Source organism: Helianthus annuus, chromosome 17, assembly GCF_002127325.2.
Source record: "Helianthus annuus cultivar XRQ/B chromosome 17, HanXRQr2.0-SUNRISE, whole genome shotgun sequence".
NCBI classification, from domain to species: Eukaryota; Viridiplantae; Streptophyta; class Magnoliopsida; order Asterales; family Asteraceae; genus Helianthus; species Helianthus annuus.
This window is the reverse complement of record NC_035449.2, coordinates 29,307,821-29,319,152: the sequence shown is the minus strand read 5'-3', so window position 1 is coordinate 29,319,152 and position 11,332 is coordinate 29,307,821.

Sequence of the window (11,332 nt, the reverse complement as noted above, 5' to 3'; positions counted from 1 at the left end):
ATAAAGTATTTTAAGCTTTATAAGCTGTTCGGGAAACTCAGATTTCCTGTAGAACTCGAAAAGCCCTTTAATACTGGTTCCAAATAATAAATAAAGTATTTTAAGCTTTATAAGCTGTTCGGGAAACTCAGATTTCTTGTAGAACTCGAAAAGCCTTTTAAAAGTCTTTAAAATGACCGAAAAGCCCCTACGGGGCATAATATTAACTTAAACTCGTTACGGGCATCACGGGAGGTATCCTACTGATACCACAACCTCTTTGAGGCATATTGACTTAGGAAATAAGCGTAGGACTCTCAGGGTTTTCCGTTTCGCCTATTGCGCGCACGGTTCGGCTTATGAAACTACTTTTCATAAATTAGCCGATACGGGTCAAATAATATTATTTGAGCCCCAAAATCCAGAGTGTGAACCATAAACCCATATAAAACAAGTCTCTGAACTTGTTGGGTCAGAATCACACTCCATTCCCGGTTTTCGCCTTTTCGCGCGATTAAACCATATCTATATATATCGGAACCAACCGGTCTAGGCTACGGCTAATATAAGGACCCGTTAGGATTCTAAGAGGTTAATTAAAACCTTCGTTCCAGATTAGGAGCCCCGGTAAAAGCTATCGGCGATTTAATCGAACTAAGGATATATACTTGCAAAGGTAAATACTTTAACTTATTTCCCCTATATGGGCTTGGGTTACGGTATGTTAATACCGCTTGATTGAGCATTATATCTTTCCATCGCTTAGGTGGTAAATTAAATAATATGATCGGCTCATTTAAACAGTTTTGTTTCTTAAAAGCCTTTGGGGGGTTTAATGACCGTTGTCCCGGATATCCTTGGCATCATTTTACGAAATGGCCACGACCATCGACATCCCGGTGTAGGCGTACACCCGGTATATATTGTCGACATTAAATTAAAAGACGTAGCCGTTGGTTTTTATACTACGGTTTTACGCAATGTGGTGTGTCTATAAATCTTTAACCCCGGCACGACCCGGGCTACTGAACGCATAAAAGAACATGTAAAACGTTCACAAGATTTTAATAATTTTCCCAAGTTATAAAAGAGTTTGTGCCTTGTGCATTCAAATCAAATTTTAATAAACATTTTCAAATGTGTCAGTTGAATGTATTTACCAGTGTAAACTGACGTATTTTCCCCAAAAAGATTAAGTGCAGGTACTATACGAAATGGGCTGGTATAGGCGTCCTAAGCATCATACATAGTCTCGCAAACTCGATGCTGCATCTGAATGAACAATATTTATTATTTTGATCCACTGTGGATATATTCAACTTCTGTAATACATTTGATATTACAACCAGAGGTTGAAGTTTATATATTTATCTTAAGCTTCCGCTGTGCATTATATAATTGTGTGGTTTGACTATATTGTTGCCAACATCGTCACGTTAATCCCCCACCGGGCCCACGGTGAAACACGTGGAAATCGGGGTGTGACAGGTTGGTATCAGAGCCAACATTGAGTGAATTAAACACGATCCTAATGTGTTTAATCTCAATGACACAATTGCACATACTTGAGTCTAGACAAGAACTTAGGACAAATTCGAATTGATATTCCAATTTTGTCTTTTTCTTTTATTATTGGAATTTAAAGTTTTATAAAGCAGGAAAATGCCACCTGTTATATTCCGAGGAAGAGGAAGGGGAAGAAGAGGCAGAGGAGATGTCGTGACACATCACGATAACGAAGCTGGACCATCAGGTACAAGACATCCTTCGATGACAAGGAGCGAAGAACCACAGCGACGAAGAGATCTCTACGAACCAGCGAGGCATTCCACCTCGCACAGCTCGACGCCATCCTACCGGCACTCCTTTGGGCCAAACTCAGAAAATGATCCCAACAACCCACAACCTTCCTTCATACCTCTACAGCGTTCGGTATCGCACCGAAATTACGACGACCCTACTCCATACTTCATAGGTCAGTTTAATCCAGCTGACTACATACAGGAACCTTCAGGCTTTGTTCCACTAGGGCCACAAGATCACTTCTCCGAAGACCATATGGATGAAGATACTGATCCAACTGAACCTGCTCGTGGTACGCCCACGCATCCGATAGAAGTCTCTGATGGGTCATCTTTCCATGGCACACCCTATCAGGGGCCAGACAGTTTCCAAGCGTTATTTGACCGACATGAGTGGTATTACACGCCACCCCAACAGACATCACAACAACCACGACATCCACAGGATCCCTCTGAGGATTCACGCTTTGAGGCAGTTACGCCACCACCTCCGCCACCGGCGCAACCAGTAATGCCTGATCCGCCAAGGCGTAGGAGGACAAATGCTCGTATGTCCACACGAGGAGGAGGGGGTATCCACTTCAGCACCCCTCGACACTCTAGTAGTAGCCACTATCCGCCACTACAAGAAGAAGGACCTTCAAGTCCTATACAGGAGGCGAACTCCGCACCAGCTGCACCAAATTCGCCACCATTTGGGTATGACCAACCCATACCTGCTTACACGGGTCCAACGGCTTACAACCCGTTCGAACCGTCACAAGCACAATACAACTACAATTATGAACGCGACCCATATGTGGTGTCGGCTAGATATAATGCGCGCTACCCTGACGGAGCTCATGGGAACATGGGACCACCGGACTACTCAGCTCATGGGTATCCAATACCTCCCAGACCCCCAGTTCCGCAACAAGCGCCACAACCACGTTTCTCTCCTCCTGAACAGGAAGAGATACTCCATCGACTAGATCGTGTGGAGAGAGAGTTCGAGGAAGAGAAGAAAAGCCACCGAGGATTTCTCAAGGGCTTGGCGAACCTACTAAAGGGCAAAAAGAAGAAACGTGACCATTAGCCCTTAATAGTTGTACTAATGTAATTTCTATTTTGAAATAAGTCCCTGCGTGGACACTTATAGTATTTCAGTCCCTACGTGGACTTATCTTTTAGTCCTTACATGGACACCTATCTTGTATTAGTCCCTGCGTGGACTTGTCACTCATTTTAAACCTCTATGGAGGTATGTACTATTTGAAAGACCCGTTTAGGGCAATATGTAATTGTATTTGAGATTTTGGAATGTATGTTATGAGTTTTGTTTTAATATGTATGAAATAAATCAAAACCATTCCTTTTAAATTGATCTGCCTAAATAAAGAATCTTATGAGTGAAACCTAGCCTGGTGTCTTTTAAGATCCGGTCAAGATGGTAGGACTTAATTAAAAGATTCAGATTCCTTGTTAACCGCTGCAAGCATGTTAACAACCATGGCAGATGTGATTCGTTAAAATCACGCGCGTCATTCTTATACAATAATCCTTTAAGGATTTCAAAGCCCAACTAAATGATTTATAAATCATGGGTTAAATCACCTATGCAAGTGATCAATCGTATTAAAACATCCATTAGTGATGTAGTGCCTACGGGCCAATCTTATTAAAACATCCATTAGTGATGTAGTGCCTACGGGCCAATCTTATTAAAACATCCATTAGTGATGTAGTGCCTACGTGCCAATCTTATTAAAACATCCATTAGTGATGTAATGCCTACGGGCCAATCTTATTAAAACATCCATTAGTGATGTAGTGCCTACGGGCCAACCATACTGAAACATCCATTAGAGGTGTAGTGCCTATGGGCCATAATAATTGTCTTATAAAGACAAAAGGCAGTGGTGGTCTATGACTCTCTGTCAGAAAGAGATAAAAGAACTACGGTTCAAATCTCTATGCCTTTGATTCTCTGAAATCTCGGCTAATAATATAAAACATCCTCGTAATTAGGCTTTATGCCGCCAATGTTATTGATATAGCTGAAATAGGATATATTCAAATCCTAATAATTAATGAGTAATAAGTTAACCAAATATGGTCTCTGTTACCATGGTTGACAAATTGTCATAAAAGACAATTATATAATAATCTCCTAAATAAAATTTTGTTATCTTCTGTAGCAGATTCAAGTTACAATGGCGGATCCCAATGGAGAGAACAGCCACACAAATGAAGATGACTACGACAATGTGCCAGTGCATCTAACAGGCGCACAACTAAGGCTCTGATTGACAATGCTGTTCAGGCAGCTCTTGATCGTCAATATACTGAGTCCCAAGGCAGAACCGTGTCAAAACCACTCTCTAAACCAAAGACACACTCCAAACCACCCTCTCAACCCAAGAAAGATGACGACAAACACTCGTCCACTGAGAACAGCGTTCATCGCAATAGAGAATATACTGATGCATCCAATGCTAAGGGTTGCACCTACAAATACTTTGTATCTTGTAAGCCCCGGGAATTTACAGGGGAGAAAGGTGCTGTGGATTGTATCACCTGGCTAGATGAAATGGACACTATTGTGGACATCAGCGGGTGTGCAGAGAGAGATGTGGTGAAGTATGTGTCCCAGTCATTTAAGGGCGAGGCCCTGGCATGGTGGAGGGCGTTGGTGCAGGCATCTGGTAAGTCTGCTTTATACAGAATGACGTGGGAGGAATTTATTGCTCTCATTAAGGAAAACTACTGCCCTCAGCATGAGGTTGAGAAGATCGAGGCTGACTTTGTGTCACTGGTGATGACGAACCTGGACTGCCAGGCATATTTGACGAGTTTCAATACAATGTCTCGTCTGGTCCCATATCTTGTGACACCAGAATCTCGAAGAATTGCCCGTTTCATCGGGGGCTTGGAGCCTGCGATAAAGGCGAGTGTAAAGGCCTCCCGGCCGACGACCTTCAGGTCAGTCACTGACCTCTCCTTGTCTCTCACCTTAGACGCTGTCCGTCTGAGGACACTAAGGAGCAAGGAGGCTGAGAAGAGAAAACGTGAGGATGATACCTCACGAAGATCTGGAAAGAAGCACCGTGGAAACGGTGACGGCAAGAAAGGGGCTGAGACAAAGAAAGATGGGCAAGCTGGTGAAAGGCCCAACTGCAAAATCTGCAAGAAACCCCACTCTGGGAAATGCAGATTTGCATCGAACTCACAGTCGCAATCAAAGACTCCTTCCTGTGGACTATGCAAGTCCAAGGATCATAAGACTGTGGAGTGCAAAAAGATCAAGGATGCAACCTGCTATGGTTGTAATGAAAAGGGGCACATCAAGAGTAACTGCCCTAAGTATGCCAAGAAGGCGGAGGAGACCAAGAAGTCAAATGCGAGAGTTTTTCGCATGGATGCAAAGGAAGCGGTCCAGAACGACAACGTGCTTACAGGTACTTTTCTCGTAAATAATATATTTGCAAGAGTACTATTCGATTCTGGCGCCGATAAATCCTTTGTAGACCAGAAATTTTGCCAACTACTAAATATGCCTATCAAAACCCTTGATATGAAATACGAAGTAGAGTTAGCAGACGGCACGATAGAAACCGTCTCAACTGTTCTAGAAGGATGTGAAATGTCCATTAGGAACCATTCTTTTCCTCTATCTCTACTTCCCTTCAAAGTAGCGGGTTTCGACATAGTCCTAGGCATGGACTGGTTATCCCGTAATCAGGCCCAAATCATTTGCGGCAAAAGGCATATAGTTTTAAAGACTCCGAGTGGTGAATCTCTTACCATTCGAGGAGATACGCAGTACGGGTTACCCGAGGACGTATCTATGCTCAAAGCTTCAAGGTGTTTAAACAGAGGCTGTGTAATTTACATGGCTCAGGTGATAATAGAAGAACCTAAGCCAAAGATCGAGGATCTTCCTGTCATTTCTGAATACCCCGAAGTTTTTCCTGAAGAACTACCTGGTTTGCCACCAGATAGACAAGTGGAGTTCAGAATAGACATCATTCCTGGAGCGGCTCCGATAGCTAGAGCACCTTACAGGCTAGCTCCAACGGAAATGAAGGAACTGAGGACCCAGTTGGATGAACTGTTGGCGAAAGGTTTTATCAGACCTAGTTCATCTCCCTGGGGAGCACCAGTCCTATTTGTAAAGAAGAAGGACGGATCGATGCGGTTGTGCATCGACTATCGAGAGCTAAATAAAGTGACCATAAAGAATAGATATCCTTTGCCGAGGATCGATGATCTATTCGATCAGCTGCAAGGAGCAAGCTATTTCTCGAAGATCGACTTGAGGTCGGGCTATCATCAGCTAAGGGTCAGAGATGAGGATGTACATAAGACAGCATTTAGGACTCGCTATGGTCATTACGAGTTCCTAGTGATGCCTTTTGGGCTCACAAATGCACCGACTGCGTTCATGGATCTCATGAATCGCGTCTGCAAGCCGTACTTGGACAAATTTGTCATAGTCTTCATCGATGATATCCTTATATATTCCAAGAACCAAGCTGACCACGAGAAACACCTCCGTTGCATTCTCGAATTACTACAGCGTGAGAAACTCTACGCCAAATTCTCGAAATGTGAATTCTGGCTACGAGAGGTTCAGTTTTTAGGGCACGTTGTGAGTGAGCGTGGTATCCAAGTAGATCCCGCTAAAGTAGAGGCAGTCATGAACTGGCAAGAGCCAAAGACGCCTACCGAGATCCGTAGTTTCCTGGGGTTAGCAGGGTACTACAGGAGGTTTATTGAAAATTTTTCGAGGATTGCTGCGCCCTTGACTTCCCTAACCAAGAAGAAAGAAAAGTTCATTTGGGGCCCAAAGCAGCAAGAGTCCTTCGAAATACTGAAGCAAAAGCTAAGCAACGCACTTGTGCTGACCTTACCGGAAGGTACAGATGAATTCGTAGTTTACTGCGATGCATCACACACAGGCATGGGATGTGTGCTTATGCAGAAGGGCAAGGTGATTGCCTATGCTTCAAGGCAATTAAAGGTGCACGAAAAGAATTACACCACCCATGATTTGGAGTTGGGTGCCGTTGTATTTGCACTAAAATTGTGGAGGCATTACCTCTATGGTATTAAATTTGTGATTTATTCTGATCACAAAAGCCTCCAGCACCTGTTCAACCAGAAGGAGTTGAACATGAGGCAGCGCCGTTGGATGGAAACCTTGAATGACTATGATTGCGAGATCAGGTACCATCCCGGCAAAGCGAATGTGGTTGCTGATGCCTTAAGCAGGAAAGAAAGGGTAAAACCTATTCGAATCAATGCCAAGAGCATTGAGGTCAAGAACAATTTAATTGAAAGGATTTTAGCTGCACAGCGAGAGGCTGTGTTGGAAGCTAATTATCCTAATGAAAAGTTAGGAGTAACTGAGGAGCAGTTGACTCTTAGCAAGGATGGAATCCTTAGACTGAACGGACGTATATGGGTTCCGATCTATGGAGGACTACGAGATGTTATCCTCCAGGAAGCCCATAGTTCCAGATATTCTGTCCATCCTGGTGCTGACAAGATGTATCAAGATTTAAAGGCAAATTATTGGTATATAGGCTTGAAAAAGTCTGTGGCCGCCCACGTAGCAAAGTGCTTGACTTGTGCTCAAGTCAAAGCCGAGCACCAAAAGCCGTCTGGCTTGCTACAACAGCCTGAGCTTCCCGAGTGGAAGTGGGAATGCGTAACTATGGATTTCATAACCAAGTTACCCAAAACCAGGAAAGGAAACGATACAATATGGGTCATAGTCGATAGGCTGACTAAATCAGCTCATTTTCTACCCATCAAGGAGACATATAGCTCCGATATGTTAGCCCAACTGTATGTTGATAAGATTGTAGCTTTACACGGCATACCTGTGACTATTATCTCCGACAGGGATACCAGGTACACGTCTCACTTCTGGAAGAGTTTCCAGCAGTCTTTGGGCACGCGTTTGAACTTCAGTACGGCTTACCATCCACAGACGGACAGTCAGAGTGAGCGTACCATTCAAACGCTAGAAGACATGCTTCGTGCATGTGCGATCGATTTAGGTGGTAACTGGGATAAGAACCTACCCCTAATCGAATTCTCCTACAATAATAGCTACCACACCAGCATAAAGGCTGCGCCTTTCGAGGCATTATACGGTAGGAAATGTAGATCGCCTGTTTGTTGGGCGGAAGTAGGAGAGGTCCAATTATCAGGACCAGAGATTGTTTTCCAGACAACGGATAAGATTGTCCAGATCCGGGAACGTCTCAAGGCTGCCCGCGATAGGCAGAAAAGCTACGCCGATCCAAAACGTAAGGATCTTCACTTCGAGGTAGGTGAGAAGGTGTTGCTTAAAGTATCGCCCTGGAAGGGGGTGATGCGTTTCGGCAAGAAGGGCAAACTGAGTCCAAGATACATAGGACCTTTTGAGGTCATTGAACGTGTCGGATCGGTCGCCTATAAGTTGAACTTGCCTGAAGAGCTCAGTGGAATTCACAATGTGTTCCACATCTGCAATCTGAAAAAGTGCTTCGCCGATGAATCATTGGTGATTCCACACACAGATGTGCATATAGATAAGAGCTTAAAGTTTATAGAAAAACCTTTGTCGATTGAAGATCGACAGGTGAAGAAGCTTCGAAGAAAGCACGTACCGATTGTAAAGGTCAAATGGGATGCTCGCAGAGGTCCCGAATATACGTGGGAAGTCGAAGACACAATGAAAGAAAAATACCCCTATTTATTTGAGTAAATCTCGGGTCGAGATTTATTTTAAGGGGGTGAGGATGTAACACCTCGAATTTTTGTGTCCAATAATGTGTTAACACGTGTCATTTGTTTACACGTGGCATTGATATTAAATAAAGGACTAATTTTGACAAACCTTGAAAGTATATAAATTCGAGGGTTATAAACGTCAACAAGGGTAAATATACTGTATATAATGCTTGAACCTTCAAACGAATAAATCATAGATCATACAGAAGCGAAACGCGAAAGAAGGTGAGAGATTACAAGCTACAGGGGGTTAACCGTGTCAACATGTTTAATTATACCTCTGAGTGACCCTTTGACGTTCCCAAGGCTTTGTAACGGTATTATACACTCACTAAAATATAATATATAAATTTCGCGAAGTTTCGTTATGAAACGAGAAAGTTACGATCGAATTCGTAGGAGAAGGGTTAAAAGCGTCAATAATGAAAGTTAAGGCTTTCTGAATAATTAATAAACTAACCGGGGACTTAACAACGCGGGTAAATAACACGAGGTCCCTAGTTGTAATTAACCGAGGGCCAAACCGCAAAGTTACCCCTTCAAACCCGAAAGGTCAGGTAAATCATTACGAAAGATTTCGTTATTAATTACCAGGATTTCGTAATCATGACAAAAGATTTAAAATTTCTGAAATCATAACCTCTCGCGGCCCGCGTGAGGTTTTGACTTAAGTTGAGGCGGGCCGCGAGCCACCTCAATTACGCGCCTGATGTTCTAAACTCAGGCGGCCCGCGTAAAAGTGGCATGGAATGTCCATGCGGGCCGCGTGGGACGCCCAGATGCAGAAAACTTGTAACTACTTGCCTCTTGGAGCCTTTGAACGACCAACAACCAATAAATGAGGCATGGGCACCCTATGCTCGACCCATATCACTTAGGGACACCTGCCCATGATCCATGATCAAATGTAGACTGAGTTGTGATGATCTTGAGGTCTTTTTGAACACTATAAATAGCCACACTTGGCTCATAAGTTCACCACACTTCAAACACACTCAACTGATCATTCCAAGAGCTCTCTAGCATTCCTCTGTGTTCTTAAGTCTTTCCTCAAGCTTCTGTAAGTGATCTAACCCTTTGTGGTTTCACATTTCCTTAGTAAATAGCTAAAAACCAAACCGTCGTAAATACGGTTTGACTTTAAAATAAATCAGTGATGGTTCAGTCTTATGACGAATCAAAAGTAGTTTTGAGATGGTATTTATGTGGGTAATAAGCCCCTAAAAGGGTTCCCTCTGATCACCACTCTAACTATGTCAAAAATCGAGTCAAACGCGCACTTAAAAAGTCAACAGAAAGTCGTTTTGCCATTTTATACATAATCTGTAATGTACATGCTATGGAACCTGTTTTGATAATCATAAAACATGATAATAAGTATATAAACTTGTTTGCGCTCGTTTGAATCGACCATTTGCTATATTGAACCGGTTCGGAGCCGAATGTCGCAAAAGTTTGACTTTTGCTTTGACTTCAGTTCTGGCCCGTTTTAGTGAGGTATAGATATGCCTTAGGACCCTCTTAGGACCAGGTCACATGTTGGTATCAACCTCTGTGATCGGTTCATGAGTTATCCGAGTCTTTTACGTGTTTCCGTTAATCGCCTAAAAGTTGACCGTAACGCCATTTTGAAAATAAAACGAGTATTTCGGACACGTGAACGGACCATAACCTTGCTTATTAAATTATAAGCATGTCCTTAAAGTTTCACGTCAATCCGAGGTCTAGAATGAGAGTTATGCTAATTAGCGTAATTTAAATAAACTTTTGTAATAAACGGCGCAATTAGCATAACGCCCATCTAAACCAAGATTTCGTCACCAAAACTTTTACCCACTGTTATAAATTAATATTTTGGGAATTTTAAAGATTTTTAATAATTTTTACCTTGCTCATAACCTGCGGTTATGGCTACGGTTCGGTAAATACCGAATATGCCCTTTTCGGCCAAAACATGAGTTCTACAAGGTCTTTTGACCCAATTCCAGTTGCTACTGGTTCCAAATAATAAATAAAGTATTTTAAGCTTTATAAGCTGTTCGGGAAACTCAGATTTCCTGTAGAACTCGAAAAGCCCTTTAAAAGTCTTTAAAATGACCGAAAAGCCCCTACGGGGCATAATATTAACTTAAACTCGTTACGGGCATCACGGGAGGTATCCTACTGATACCACAACCTCTTTGAGGCATATTGACTTAGGAAATAAGCATAGGACTCTCAGGGTTTGCCGTTTCGCCTATTGCGCGCACGGTTCGGCTTATGAAACTAGTTTTCATAAATTAGCCGATACGGGTCAAATAATATTATTTGAGCCCCAAAATCCAGAGTGTGAACCATAAACCCATATAAAACAAGTCTCTGAACTTGTTGGGTCAGAATCACACTCCATTCCCGGTTTTCGCCTTTTCGCGCGATTAAACCATATCTATATATATCGGAACCAACCGGTCTAGGCTACGGCTAATATAAGGACCCGTTAGGATTCTAAGAGGTTAATTAAAACCTTCGTTCCAGATTAGGAGCCCCGGTAAAAGCTATCGGCGATTTAATCGAACTAAGGATATATACTTGCAAAGGTAAATACTTTAACTTATTTCCCCTATATGGGCTTGGGTTACGGTATGTTAATACCGCTTGATTGAGCATTATATCTTTCCATCGCTTAGGTGGTAAATTAAATAATATGATCGGCTCATTTAAACAGTTTTGTTTCTTAAAAGCCTTTGGGGGGTTTAATGACCGTTGTCCCGGATATCCTTGGCATCATTTTACGAAATGGCCACGAC